At 46.0% G+C, this 15,555-nt stretch overlaps 1 long non-coding RNA gene across 2 annotated transcripts; it reads left to right on the top strand.

Moving 5' to 3' along the window:
- The first annotated feature begins 6,455 nt into the window (after positions 1-6,455).
- LOC135236282 (uncharacterized) lies at positions 6,456-9,283 on the top strand. Of its 2 annotated transcripts, XR_010324541.1 has the most exons (3): positions 6,456-6,592; positions 6,786-7,549; positions 8,395-9,283. It is a non-coding gene; the product is annotated as an uncharacterized LOC135236282 (long non-coding RNA). The 2 variants fall into 2 exon arrangements; XR_010324540.1 differs by having other exon boundaries at positions 6,786-9,283.
- Positions 9,284-15,555: the final 6,272 nt, after the last annotated feature.

Genomic DNA, 15,555 nt, shown 5'->3' with positions numbered 1-15,555 from the left:
CTGCTGTTCCGCAGGCAAAGCCACTTGCCTTGCCCAGTGTCCATGCCATGCCCAGTGTCTGTACTTCGTCTGGTGTTCCCGCCCCCCCCCCCCCCCCTGGTGTCGTCACCCCCCCTGTTGTCCATCCTCCCCCCGGTGTCGTCGCTCCCCTTAGTGTCGTCGCGCCACCTAGTGTTCCCAACCGTGTGTCTGTTTGTTCACCTGCCCCCTTGTCTGTCTGGCCGCTTGCCTGTCTACCAGTTTGCCCGCGTGTTTGTCGGCCAGCATGTTGGCCTGTTTATCTGCCCCCCAGGCCGTCGGCCCGTCAGCCAATCTGTTCTCCCGCCTGTCTGCCTGTCTGTCGGTGTGCCAGTCAGCGTGTTTTTTGTCCTGTTTGTCAGTCCGTTTGTCAGTCTTTGAGTTCACCCCTCTCCTTCCCTGCCTCCCCGCCTGCTTGTCCCTTTGTCTGTCCTTGTAGGCCTCCCGGTGTTGTTCCTGTGTCTGTGTCAGTCCGTTTCTTTGTCAGTCTCCGTCCACCCCAGTGTCGTCGGAGTCCAGTGTAGTGTTCCAGTCCAGTTCCATGTAGTGTTGTGAGTCCGACTCCGTCCTGAGTCCTGTTCCCCGTCTGACTCCCGTCCTGAGTCCTGTTCCCCGTCTGAGTCCAGTCCTGTTCCCCGTCCCGAGTCCTGGCACTCTTTCTCCACCGTGCTGTACTTCGCCTTTTTTGAAAAACCATTTCCCGAGAGCTTTTAGGCACCAGCAATTGGGTGATTTCCTCGTTAGTCTGAGTGTCACGACACACTCTGTATAACCTATCCCGAATTATTACAAAATACGGGTGAGTGAGTGTTGCATCAGGGCGTACCTGTTGACCATCAATGGACATCACGCGGTCAAAGGCAAAGCGTAGGGTGTCATCACGAGACTGCTCGAGTGGGAAATCCTCCATGGGGCGAAACACCGGTACCTGCGGAGTCTCCCCCGGAGGCTCCACTGGTGCCGGCTCCCCCTCTGCCGCGTCGGACGACCCCGCGTCACCGCTGACAGCAGCATACACATCACACAGCCCTACCCATCGTGAACGCACCCCCCCTACCTTACCAGCTGCCTGGCGAAACCCGGCCAATCAGTGCCTAAAATCAGAGGGTGCGAGAGGCGGGAGCTAACCGCAGCCTTTATTTTATGTTTTTTTTCCTTGACACCGAATTTCCACTGAGACGATAGGGTACTCGTGTAAATCCCCATGCACACACCTTATAGATACCCTTGATGCTTCTAACAACGCCTCGAGTCGAACCAGGCTTTGTCAAATCATGGTCTGCATAGCCCCTGAGTCCAACAGCGCCTGGTGTTCACTCCCTTGAATCCTTACCGGAATACAGTACGCTCCGTCTGGGTCGGGAGAGGAGGTGGGCGGGCCGACAACACAAACCACCTGCCCCACCTCCATGAGCGGGCACTCGCGGCGCAGGTGACCGGTCCGGGCGTCTGTGGTTCGAACCCCGCCGCCACTGAGCCTGGGGCTGGAGAAACAGGAAAAAAAGGGTTGTTACGGGAAAATGAGGGGGTTTGGGCACAGGGAAGGGAGGAAGGAAGGGGGGAGGAAGGGAACGAGGAGGGGCTCTCCGGCGCGGAGCCGTGTCTGCCCGTCCTTGCTGCTGCTGCTGGATAACCACCGTCTTAAGCTGAACCCAGGCAAGACAGAGATGATCTTCATCCCTGCTCCATCCTCTAACCTTCTTGACTTTTCTATTTCCCTGGGGGACACTGTGGTGTCATCATCACCCACCGCAAAAAACCTTGGAGTGGTGATGGACAACAGACTGTCCCTCTCCCAGAACATCACGGCGGTGAGTCGAATGTGCAGGTTCTTCCTGTACAACATCCGGAGAATCCGCCCCTTCCTCACCACCTACGCAACCCAGCTCCTGGTTCAAGCGATGGTCCTGTCCCGCTTGGACTACTGCAACTCGCTACTGGCTGGTCTGCCAGCATCCGCCATCAGACCCCTGCAGCTCATCCAGAATGCTGCAGCGCGTCTGGTCTACAACCTCCCCAGACATTCCCATGTCACCCCCCTGCTCACTGACCTCCACTGGCTGCCTGTTATGGCTCGCATCAAATTTAAGTCCTTGGTGCTTGCATACCAGGCAGCTAAGGGGTCAGCACCAGGGTACATTCAGAGGATCATCAGACCCTACACACCAGCCAGACCTCTCCGTTCTGCCACCTCTGGACGCTTGGCACCTCCCCTCTTCGCGTCTGCACTTCCCGCTCCCGTCTGCTGTCTGTCCTGGCCCCTCGCTGGTGGAATGACCTCCCGTGATGGTCAGAACAGCAGAGAATCTCACCACTTTCAAACGCAGACTGAAGACTCATCTCTTCAGGCTGCACCTCTCCCCACCCCTCCCTAGCCTATAGTTCAGCTCATTGTACCTAGCTAGGATAATTTGATTATGTTAGTGTATCTGGCAGGATTGTTTTTGTATGATTAGGTGTGATTCCAGTGCTAGTTTGTACTTTGTACTTGGTAGGATTCTTGCTTGCTGAACAAGCTTACTCTACAGGGTTGGAGTCCTGATCGATGTGGTCACTTCTGGCACTACGATCCTTACTTCACTCTAGTGTTTCTTTTGCGCCTCTACATCATGAAACCTATGCACTTGTTGTACGTCGCTCTGGATAAGAGCGTCTGCTAAATGCCTATAATGTAATGTAATGCTGCTGCTGCTGTGACTGGCCGCAGGGGTAGAGCGCCAGGTGGCGGCCGTCAACCCGGTCGGTCGATGGCACCTCACCCAGTTCGCCGTCTCCCCCGGGAGGCTATCGATAAACCGTTCGAGTGTCACCAGCTCTACCACCCCGTCGGCTGACCGGAGTTCCGGTCGCAGCCACCGTCGCGCCATGTCCAGCAGTCTCTGGGCGTAGGCGAATGGCCGGACGGTCCTCTCCTGCCAGGGCCGTCTGCCGGAACCGCCGCCGGTGCTCTTTCGGGCTGTACCCCAGGCGGTCCAGGACCGCCTTCTTTAGGTTTATGTAGACCGACTGCGCGGTGGGGGGTAAGCTGTGCGCAGCTTGTTGGGCTTCCCCAGTCAAGAGGGGCAGGAGGCGGACGACCCACTCCTCCTCCGGCCATTGACTCGCCCTCGCTGCCACTTCAAACCCCTCCAGGAATGCCTCCGCATCGTCCTCCGGGGTCATCTTGGGCAAGTGAAGAGCTACGGGGGGTTTGTTCTGTCGCTTGCGGGAGCTGGTTTCTCCCGCAGCAGCCAGTTGCAGTAGAGCCTGCGTCTGCAGGGTTGTCTGTGCCCGCAGAGCCTCAAGTTGCTCGGCGTGCATCGCCGCCTGCCTTTCTTGCATCGCCGCCATCCCCTCCAGCATCCTCGCCAGCGCTACCACCGGTTGTGCCGGTTCCCCCTGCTCCTGGCTGTGCTCCATTTTGTCTCCTCTGTGCAATGTGTTTAATTTGAGCCCCCCGCACGGGCCACCACTGTGGCAAAAGAGTGCCACCCCTCCTAAACCAAACACGCTCACGGGAGACACTGTTTTCGTTTCTAGCACTTCCGTGCTATTTTATTTAAGCTCTTGGCTTTTCTTCGTACAATCAGTAACAACAGGGCTTTTTTTTCTCGCCGTCTTCTCACCGGCGCTCCTTTCGCTTCCTCCGGCTTCCGGTCGTGCTTTTAAAAACCCCAGGCTCACTGTTGAAAGCAATCAGAGGCAATCAGCGCAATTAAACAATTAACAATTATCGGCGCTGATTACCTCCAGCTGACAGTTGTGACGAAGGATCCGAGAGCCGCTCCTCTCACTCTCTCGCTCTCTGCAGCCGACGCTCAAACCACGCCCACCCCACCACAATGCTCTTTATTAAAATGCTTAAATCTCAAGCATGAGATAATGAAATGTGCTTTAAGATACTTTATGCTGTGACAATTCAGGACAATTCCATCAACAGGAGATGGCCCCCCCGTCCAACTTTCTTTCTCTCAAGGTGCAGACTAACTGGGCCCAGAGTCTTATCTTAGTTATGCTAGCAAACTAAAATGTCAAGGTTGCAAGAAAAGAAAATGTCTGTGTTAATTATGAAGAAGAGGTAATGTCTGAAATGTTTTTTTTTGCAGGAGAAGTGTGGCACGCAACCAAGTGCAGAACATAAAAGAGAAGATTCCCTATTAAAAGCGTGCAGTTTCTTTGTTATGTTGAGATTGTTGCAGTATGCCGGGGATCTCGTCGGTCCACACATACTGTCCTTGTGCTCCGGCAGACTCTGTATTAAAGCGCTTGTGATTTGAATTTATCCTTGCTTTCAGTGGTGAGTGTTTTAATCCAACATGTGTGAAATTCACCAACCAAATCTGCTGAGGAAACGGCAAAAAGGTTTTCCTCCACAAAGGCTTAAACACTCACTGTAGTAAGCTAGGCAGCTATGCTAAAAAGAATACACAGGACGCTGCCCTCTTGTATGGTCTGCACATGCGTGTTGTACAGTCTGTGCATGCACGCTGTAATGCAATTATAAACGTAGACTGCATCACAAATTAAATCATGTAAAATTTAATCATGTATTTAATTTTTATATATTGGTTTTGTTTTACTTATAAATGGTAAATTTATAGTGCTTTTATCCAAAGCGCTTTACAATTGATGCCTCTCATTCACACACACACACACACACACACACCAGCGGTGAAAGGCTGCCATGCAAGGTACCAATCAGCTTGTTGGGAGCAATTAGGGGTTAGGTGTCTTGCTCAGGGACACTTCGACATGCCCAAGGTGGGGGATCGAACCGGCTACCCTCCACAAACCTCTAACAAACTTTTGACCCACTGAAAATCTGATAAAGTACAAAAAAGCTGAAATAAATCTGTCTCTTAGCTATTATTTTGAAATGACCTCTTATGGAAATAAAGTAGATACCCTAATTGACTTAACAAAGAAAATGTATGATAACACAAAATGTGGAGTTGTGAAAAACTGAGTTTGAATATCTTTAGCCTAGGTGTATGTAAACTTTTGGCCTCAACTGTACATAGCAAATATATCTTTTAATTTATGTGACTGGGACATAATCTTTAAATATATAACCTATAAGGAAAACAAAACCAATATATAAAAATTAAATACATCAGAAAATAAATTATATGTATAAATAAATTCATGTGATGCAGTCCACGTTTATAATTGCATTACAGCATGCATGCACAGACTGTACAACACGCATGTGCAGACTATACAAGAAGGCAGCATCCTGTGTATTCTTTTTAGCATAGCCGCCTAGCTTACTACAGTGAATGTTTAAGCCTTCTACAGTTTGCATCTAAGTGGCTACTGCAGGTTAGCATAGTTATAACACTGTATAAATGGCTGATAATGTTATTGCTATGCTCAGATTCACTATAAGATGCCTTTTAAATAAAGCCTAACTTTATTGCAGCCATAGTTAATTTTCATCAGGTAACATCCTTGTTATCTACTTAAGTAGATAAGCTTTCGTTTTTGTAAGTGTATATTACTACACTTAAATAATCACTTTGTTTATAATGTATGTATATACCAATTACTTTTTAGCAACCACACCCTGAATTCATACACTCAAATAACTATAATAAATAAATATCATAACAGCCCCGGATTGTGCTCATATTGTTATCTTGGTAAATGGACTGCATTTATATAGCGCTTTTATCCAAAGCGCTTTACAATTGATGCCTCTCATTCGCCAGAGCAGTTAGGGGTTAGGGGTTAGGTGTCTTGCTCAAGGACACTTCGACACGCCCAGGGCGGGGTTTGAACCGACAACCCTCCGACTGCCAGACCAGACTGTCTTACCTCCTGAGCTATGTCGCATCTTTTGTATGTCATTAAAATATTAACCGGATGTTCGGATTCTGTGTATTCTTACCGATACTCCAATGTAACAGCAAGAGATCCTGAACCAGTGTATTTGAATCTAAACAGGCGCAGCAAGTAACTGTACAGCGTTTTATAATTGTGTCACTGCAAACTGAATAGCAAATTGTCTGCCCTGAATAAAAGGTCCTGTGTTTTTGTCTGTATGCTCATAAGAGTCATATCTGTAAGGAAACAGGTACTGAACTGTGGACATATATGTGTTATACAAACCACTTTTCATGCATGCAAAGTACACGCATTCTATTCTTAAGGGCGTTGTGCAGTTCTGTAGTTACAGTCGTCAGATCCCCCGTGCCTGTCCTTTTAAGTCGTTATTTTAGTGTTTTCTTAGGCTGTGATTTGTATGTCTTTAAAGTCTCAATTTTAATGTAATGTTCTGCACTGATGACAATGGGAATTTCCCTATTGAGGATTAATTATCTATATAAGCACCATCATCACATTTTGCATGTGTTATTTTTCTTTTGTTTGTTCTCTCAGGACTTCAGGTCATTAGGCAGATTCGAAGACGACTGCGATTAGCTGGCAAATCTCAAAGGGCATTTACACAATCCAGATATAAAGCCAATACGGTGGGCGCAGACATTAAATGTTTCTCCGTGTTGCTTTCTCTATGTAGTTAGAAACCAAATTAAGTCTTCAGTCCTTTAGCTTGAACATAAGGACATTTTATATTAATTTTCGAAATATGAAGGTATGTATGTTAATTTCAAGAGCAGTTGGAGGATTTCAGCCTTATAGATCGTTGTAATTTATTCAAACGACAACCATTGTGAACATGTAATTTCCGAGCTTGATGATTTCGGAATAGGAAGCCTACAAGCCTACGTACCAACAAGCAGTCTGCTTATTGCTGATCGCCTGTCCTTTTCCTGTTTTCGATTCAGGAGAAATTATCACCGGAAGAGCCGATGCAAGAACGTCTTGGAACCTCCACGGCGTTTTTTACACGTCCGCTATAAAAGTACCATGGGGAATTCAACTGAAATACTGATTTTTCTACAAGGACTGAATGAGACAGTGTCAAGCAAGCGCACATACTTTATCCTCATTCTTCTTGTTTACATTTTTACTGTTTTAGCGAACCTGACTGTGATTGGGACAGTTATTTTGGAGAAAACGCTGCATGAGCCCATGCTTGTATTCCTGTGTAACTTGTGTATAAATGGTATACTTGGTGCCTCCATATTTTATCCTAAAATATTGGCGGACCTTTTATCTGACTTAAGTGTTACTTCGTATAAAGCGTGTCTGGGTCAAATTTTTCTAATATACTGCTACGTGTACTGCGAATATGGTACGTTAGCAGTGATGGCTTACGACAGGTATATCGCGATATGCAAGCCGCTCAATTACCACTCCATCATCACGCCACAGAAGGTGATTAAATTACTGTTATTTACCTGGCTTTCATCCATCTGTGAATCAGTTGTTGTGGTGGGCTTGATAGCCAGACTGCCCCTCTGTGGATTCAACATCGATAAGCTTTACTGCACTGCCTGGGACGTGGTAAAGCTGTCGTGTGTGGACACCTCTATCAACAACATATGCGGGTACATTCTCATGGCTCTTCAACTTTCGCTAGCATTTATGGTTGTGATTTCCTATTTTTATATCATCAGAGCATGTGTGCGATCGCCGAAAGAACGAAGTAAGTTCATGCAGACCTGTTTGCCCCATTCAATCGCTCTGTCCAATTTCTTAATCGCACACGGTTTTGACCTCATGTACACGCGCTATGGTCCCACCGACCGTCTGCAGGCTCTCCGCAATGTCATGTCCCTGGACTACCTCATTGTTCCACCCATCCTAAATCCCCTAGTTTATGGTCTGAAACTGAACCAAATCCGCCGGAGGATCTTTAGAATGATAAGTCAGAAAACACATGCTCTAAAGTGAATGTTTGTACTTTGTTCAGGCAGGAAAATCAATATCCGCCTACAGATGTTTTCATAAAATGACAACAATACAATAATTATTCTAAACAGCAGAACTAAAGGATTCAAAGATGCCACACAGTTTTAGATATTACCGGAAGTAATATTAGCCTATCTTGTTCTAGTGGCCTGCTTTGGTTTACATTATGTTTTTTAGTTTCACGCAAAACTTTGCGGGGTATGGGTTGCGATGCCTGGTGTATGAAAACATGGCCCTTATAGTACATTCAGAGCGGGAAAACCCAGACAGATGCAAACTGGAATGAGTCACTTTTTTATCCCGTGTTGAGACTGCTATTCATATTCAAGAGAGTAAAAAAATGTTGATTACATTTTAGGTTACAGTGATAAAAATAATTATTAATGTTCCTGTGTTTTTCCAAAATGAGTCTTTCTCTTAGATATTTACAAAAATATCATAAGGCAATAAATATATAGAACAATGTTTTAATGAGGTCTGTTGTTATTTAACTTTTTGAATTCTGGTGTTCAGTCGTTGTTGGGGAAACCTAGTCTCTGCTATCATTCTTTTCTCTCTATCCTATGACGCATTGTGCAGACAGGTGCAGCCACCTCAAGGCCAGATGAGGTAATCAGCGGAAAGTTTTGATTGAAGATCACAGTGGAGAGAAGTTATTGGTGGACACATTCTATGAGCGTGCCCAACGTGTGGGGATTCTGATTCTTGCCAATTAAAGATGGATGTATCAGACAGTTCAGGACTGCGTCTTGGACTGCCCTTCAGAAACTCTCCCTGTGTGCAGATTGGTCAACAAATGTCACTTGTTGGACCAGCCATTGCCATCTCATCCTTGGGGTTCCTAGACAAAGAAATGGTAATGGCAAGCATATTTGTTTTTTTCTGTAGCATTTATTTTGTTTCACATAAACTTGTATCTCGGTGAGTAAAGCATTTTTGGTTTGCAGTAGTTTCAGAGACTGTTCAAACTAATATTTAGGATTATAAATTCTAATAAAAATGATACTTTAACTACAGTGAACATAAACTGTCATGGTTCTGCGTTTTCCCGTCTGTTTCCTTGTTAGGCCGCCAGATGGCGGCACTTCTGTTTTGTGTCCTGTTTAATCGTATTATTGTTTTCAATTATCCCATTATTGTTTGCTGAGTGTCTCGTTTTCCCTTCTCTCTCTGTGGCCTGATTGTTCATTGTGCCCTCCTGTGTCTCGTCTGTGTCTGCCTATTTAAGTTTCCCGTCTCCTGAACTCAGTGTTGGATCCTTGCTCGTTGTTGTTGATTGTGTCTGGTTGTGTTCGGTCGCGCATGTTCCTGCCTTGTGTATTCCTGCCCACCTTCTGGTTCCCTTGTGTTTTTGGATTTTCTGCTTTTTCCTTGTTCCTGTGTTTTTTTTTAAGTTTGTCTGTGTTTTTGAGAGTTGCCCTGCGAGGCCTTTTGTTCCCTTTTTCTAAAGTAAAGTCTTTTGTTCTGATCTTTTGGAGTTTTGAGTTTTTCCCCCTCCGCATTTGGGTCCTAACCCACGCACGCACCGTGACATAAACAATAAGAATCTAAATGTAGATTTTTAAAATAATTCAATTGTCAGTCATTCATTACTTGCAATTTCCATATTTATACTATATATTAATTATTTTCCTGTAGTATTATCTATATAAATCGAATGCAGACACCACATAATTTATGGAATTGTTGTTATTTGAAAAAACTGATATTGAAAAGAGACTGAATTAAGGAATTTGTTATGAGAGGGGACTGAATTGAGGGAGTAATGGACAGAATTTATTTGAGCGAATTGATACTAAAAGATTTACATTGCATTATGTTTATTTGGCAGACACCTTTATCCAAAGCAACATACAATAAGTGCATGCCGAAGGTCATTGGCACAACTGCAAAACACAGGTCCGATAAGGTATGATACTCATTATGTAACACTCATCCATACCCACAATAGAGTCCAGTTCACACAGTAAGCACAGGGGAGGTCGAAAAAGTTTTGGTAGGTCAAACTGGAAGACATGACAGCGAGCTACATCATCAATATAAGTGCTGGATGGAGATACAAATGTAACATGAAAGTGCTAAAAGAACAAGATAAAAGGATACAAGTGATAAGAGTGATCCTAGATTGGGAGTGCCCTGCAGAGTAGTGACAGTTAGTCCAGGTGCAGTCTGAAGAGATGTGTATTCAGACCATGGCGTAAAATGAGCAGGGATTGAGTGGTTCACAGAGGAATGGAAAGTTCATTCCACCACTTGGGAGCTCGGATGGAGATCTGTGGTGGGGACGAGCAAGAACCTTTCACCCGGATGGCAGGGAGGGCAAGTTGTCCCAGTGAAACAGAGTGGAGTGGCTGAGCTGGCATGTAGGGTTGAATCATGTCCTGCAGGCAGTGGTGTAGTGCTATTTTTTTTCAGCGCCGGAGCGCAGTATTATATGACGTCACCTTCAAAAGCAGCCAATTAGTCCAGATAAACGACAGGCTGCGCTGTAGGTGCCAGACAGTAGGTAGAATGAATTAAAAATCGAATACAATGTATCACTTCAGCGATCAACAGAATGCTACATTGAGATTAAGTGCAAGAAAAAGTAAAAAGATGGGATGGACACGTGTCTTTATAACGTGCATGTTTTATTGGGCTATATCAAAACTGTAATTACAAGCACACCATGCGGCACATTGTTAAACAAAGGAATGTGAAATGGAGTATTTTAAAACAAGGACACGTTTTCTTCTTCTTCTAAAAAAAAAAAGAGTTTATCCTGAACAAATGCAACTAACTAAATACCAAAATCTCAAAACATGCCAAAAGCACATTAAGTGATGACTAACGAGAATTATCGTTCGTATTTAACAGTCGAAGTCACACAGACGGTCGTAGGCACGGATGCAGACGATTTGATTGCATGTAGTTAGTCACACAGACGAGTTTAAGACAGGACAGCGCAGGATTGGAGAAGAATGCGGCGATGTAGACCAGCCAGTTTGAGAAGACAGTGAGAGAAGCCGAGTGCAAGATAAGCACGAAACCGTCCAGAACCACGGCGCAACTTGGCGAAATACATTTTTTGTTGATTAACGCGCATGGCAGTTGGTTGAAAATAGTTACTTCATGCTACAATCATGATAACGGCAATGACTGCTGTGAAGTTTAGGTAGCAAACAACAAGTCTGAATCATTTTGACACAATGTACATATAAATACGCTCAGATCGCCTAGTTTCACTCGCTGTGGCCAAGCGGAATCGATATAAATATATAACGTTAAAAGATTTAATTAAAAAATCTTCTACTGGGAGTGTTGCCGTTTATTGAGGGCGTGATGGAAAATTTCAGTGCGACTGACTGTAATCGAATGTTTTTCACATTTACCATTCGATTGAGATTGTGCTACCTATTTTACACGAACCTTGCACGGCGATCAATAAAGGCTAACAGCACAGTACCACTTACTTTTTGTCACTTGTACCACCACTGTAATGAATTAGAAAAAAGGCTACAAACTACCTTTTCTATGAGGAATGTGTTCGTACTACATAGACTATGGCAAGTCCTCACCCCTGTAACGTTATTTGTTATCCTCTGAGTGTCCATACATCTGTATCGGTGGTTGTAGCTGTGTGTTCTTAGCACCTACTCATCCGTGCAGGACAGCATCCGTACGCGCTAACTAGGTTAACAAAAGTAGGCGATCCGTACGTGCTAACTAGGTTAGCTAAAGTAGGCGAAACGTGAACATGTTAGGGTTAGCTAAAGTAACGTTAGGCGATAAAGCTGTGCTTAGAAATGTCATTGTTTCTTTTCAAGTCTAATGTGCTGGAGCCAAAACGTCCAAAAAAGTGTCGCCAACCAAATACAGTTCAGGCCAAAAGTTTACATACACCTAGGCTAAAGACATCGACACTCAATTTTTCACTCAACTCCGCACATTTCATATTACCATACCTCGCCTTTGTTAAGTTAATTTCGATATCTACTTTATTTGCGTTGATGAAAGTAGGAGCCCACTTGACAACCCCAATGACGTGTCTGGACAGCCTTTCTCAACATCGGAGTAGCGTAGGTCAGTGTTTAAGTCTTCCATCACCACCGGGAGCACGGGAGTTTTAAGAGGTGGCACTTTGGATTTTAACATCACGTCCTGTGTATTTGAAAACATTCATCCTGGAATCATCCAGTGACTGCCGTGAATAGAATGGCTGACAACAAGGGAAAGACCATGTGACTGCTGGAAAGACAGCTGACAGGAGGAAATAGACCCCAACTGGGGCAGGCATGGGCGAGCTACCCATGTCAGCAGGATCCAATACTTCTTAGTATTTCGGAGACACCCGCTAATGGCTACGAACAGAACTAAAGAAAGAATACCCCTAGAGTCTGCTAGAGTGGGGGCGGAAGAAGACTCATGGACAGATAATATTGCTATAGACCCAGGAACGGAAAAGACCATGAGGAAGACAAGCACTCAAGAACAATGCGCATCACCAGCATCCGAGAAAAGGCTTCAGGTCTGTTCCTGTGGCTGGAGGAAAATAACATCTTCAAAGGGCTTGAAAATACATCAAGGAAAGAAAGGGTGCTTGAGGAAGGGAAAACAGGGACCTCGCATTGATAAATACTTCCTGAGAAGTCAATCAAGTCAGTCGAATGAAGTCCAGCGACTGGAGTCTCACCAAAGTTCGCAGGACATCAGCCCCCCTGAAGAAGGAAACTCAAACACAGTGACGGAGGCAGAGGAATGTATGGAGTCCATCCAGCCAAGAAAACCAGCAACGGAGAAAAATATCAGCGGAAGCAAACCCCGGGTGAAATGGTCTGGAGCCTCGGAGAAGAAAGAATGGGAGACCATAAATGCAGACCTGACCAGTGTCCTACAGGGGATGAGGGGAACAGTTGAAAGAAAGCTTGACAAGATGGGGGACATCATCTATGGCTACGGAGCAGAACGATATGGAATAAGGAACAAAAAGGAAAAGGTACCAGCATTGGAAAGCAAGTCCAGACGACAACAGGAGATGGAACACCTGATCCGGGTAGAAGGCAGCTCAAGAAGCAGTGGAGAAAGGCTTCTGATAGTGAGAAGGAGGGCATCAACATTCTCCAGGGAAACATCAAAAGCCATTTAGCAACCCTGAGACGAGCAGAGAACCTGCGGAAATCACGAAAAAAGAACGAACGAGCAAGATCACGTTTCTTCAAGGACCCCTTCAAGTTCGTGAAATCACTTTTCACCAAAGAAAAGTGAGGAAACCTGAAAACATCAAGGCAGGAGCTGGACGAGCATCTGGAAAGAATGTATGTGGATGACAAGAAGAATGTGCAGACAGCATTTCCAATGGACATCCCACCAATCGAACAACCTGAGCACCAGATGGACATTAATCCTCCAAAGTGGAGTGAGGTGGAGCAGGCAGTAAAGCGAGCAAGAGCATCATCAGCCCCAGGGCCAAATGGGGTTCTGTATCGACTCTACTAGAGTGCTCCTGATGTTCTTCGCTTCCTGTGGAGGCTAATGCGAGTGGCTTGGGAGAAGGGAATCATACCCAAAGCATGGCGCAGGTCAGGAGGAGTCCTGATTCCGAAAGAGAAGGAATCCACGGATATCAGCTAATTCCACCCTATCAGTCTCCTCAATGTAGAGGGTAAGATTTTCTTCAGCGTTATAGCTCAGAGGATGACCAGCTATCTGAAGAGAAACAACCTTGTGGATACAACAGTCCAAAAAGCAGGCATCCCAGTGTTCTCTGGATGCCTCGAACACACCAGCATGATTTTGTCAGGCTGCGTGGGGGGGTTTGGACCCAAATGCAGAGGCAAAAATGCAAAAACTCAAAATGAAGGGAACAAAAGACTTTACTAACAAACGGGAACAAAAGGGAACAAAAAGCCTCCCAGGGCGACCTTCAACAAACGAAGGCAAACAAACATGAGAACAAAGAAAATCCGGAAAATACAAACGCGGGGGAACCAGAACATGGGCAGGAAGGCATGGAGCAGACTTGAGGAGGGGAGCACAGAACAACCAGACATAACCGCAAGAATCCAGCACCTGAGTCAAGGGAGGGGGAAACTTAAATAGAACACACTGACGAGACACAGGAGGGCACCATGAACAATCAGGCCACGGAAGGGGAAGGGAAAACGAGACAGCCAGAAAACAATGATTGGACAATTGGAAACAATCATACAATTAACACAGGGGGAGCAGGACACAAAACAGAAGTGCCGCCATCTGGCGGCCCAACAGGGAAAACGCAGACCGGAACGCAGGACCATGACAGATTTGGCATCAAATCCAGACGGCTAAGAAAGAGAAGAGTGATCTACATGTCATTTTCCTTGACCTTGCCAATGCATTCGGATCTGTCCCTCACAGTTTCCTCTGGGCATTATTTGACTTCTTCAGGATACCAGAGACCATCACAAACTTTGTCAAACTTTGTCAATTTCCAAGATCTCCAGCTCTGTTTCATCACGTCAGACTTTACCACCACGTGGCACCGCATGGAGATTGGCATAATGGCAGGGTGTACTTTCTCCCCATTGGCTTTCACCATGGCGATGGAAGTCATCATAAGGGCCTCCAAGTGGGTGGTGGGTGGCGAGCGGCTGAAATCTGGAGTCCGTCTACCATCCATCAGGGCTTACATGGATGACATGACAACCATGACAACAACAGCACCTTGCACCAGGCGCCTTCTAGGGAAGCTTCAAGAGAACATCACTGGGGCCAGAATGAAATTCAAGCCATCCAAATCAAGAAGCATCTCTATAATCAAAGGTAAACTGACAGAACAAAGGTTCTTCATCCATCAAGAACCTATCCCAACTGTCTCAGAGAAGCCAATCAAAAGTCTTGGAAGATGGTATGACTCAAAACTGAAGGACACTGATCAGGCACACGAGCTTAGGCAAGAAATCACTAAAGGTCTGGAGAACATCGACCGATCTTTGCTGCCTGGTAAGCTGAAAATCTGGTGCCTGCAGTTTGGGTTACTACCTCGCCTTATGTGGCCACTAACCATGTATGACATCACCCTCACAAGAGTCGAGAAAATGCAAAGGACGATCAGCTCTTATGTGAGAAAATGGTTAGGTGTTCCTCGATGCCTGAGCAGCATAGGCCTGTATGGTCAGGGGCTACTCCAGCTGCCTCTCTCTAGCCTCACAGAGGAGTTCAAATGCGCTAAAGTGAGACTAGAGATGACCCTGGCAGAATCAAGAGACACTGTGATCCGAGCTGCTGCCCCATCCCTGGCAACAGGAAAGAAGTGGATGGCTAAGAATGCGGCACAGCAGGCAAAATCTGCTCTCCACCATGGTGACATCGTGGGCTAAGTCCAACATGGAAGAAGTGGCTTGGGGCTTGGCGGAAAACGAGCTTGCTGGAACAAGGCATCCTCACTAGAGCGGCGGAAGTTGGTCGTGGCCGAAGTCCGCCGACAGGAGGAGTCGAGTAGGTGTGCCAAGGCTGTGTCGCAAGCTAAACAGGGCCAGTGGATGAGATGGGAGAATGCGGAAAAACGGAAGATCAGTTGGAAGGACATGTGGGAGATGGAGTCGAGCAGGATAAGTTTCTTCATTCGAGCAACCTACGATGTCCTTCCTACCCCTAAAAATCTCAACCAATGGCTGGGCAAAGATCCATCATGCCCCCTGTGTTCAACACCAGCTACACTTAGACACATCCTCACTGGGTGTAAAGTGAGCCTCTCCCAAGGATGATACACCTGGAGACACA

This window comes from Anguilla rostrata, chromosome 12 (assembly GCF_018555375.3).
Source record: "Anguilla rostrata isolate EN2019 chromosome 12, ASM1855537v3, whole genome shotgun sequence".
Taxonomy (NCBI): Eukaryota; Metazoa; Chordata; class Actinopteri; order Anguilliformes; family Anguillidae; genus Anguilla; species Anguilla rostrata.
Note: the sequence above shows the minus strand (reverse complement) of the source record. Positions and strands in the feature narration are given on the sequence as shown.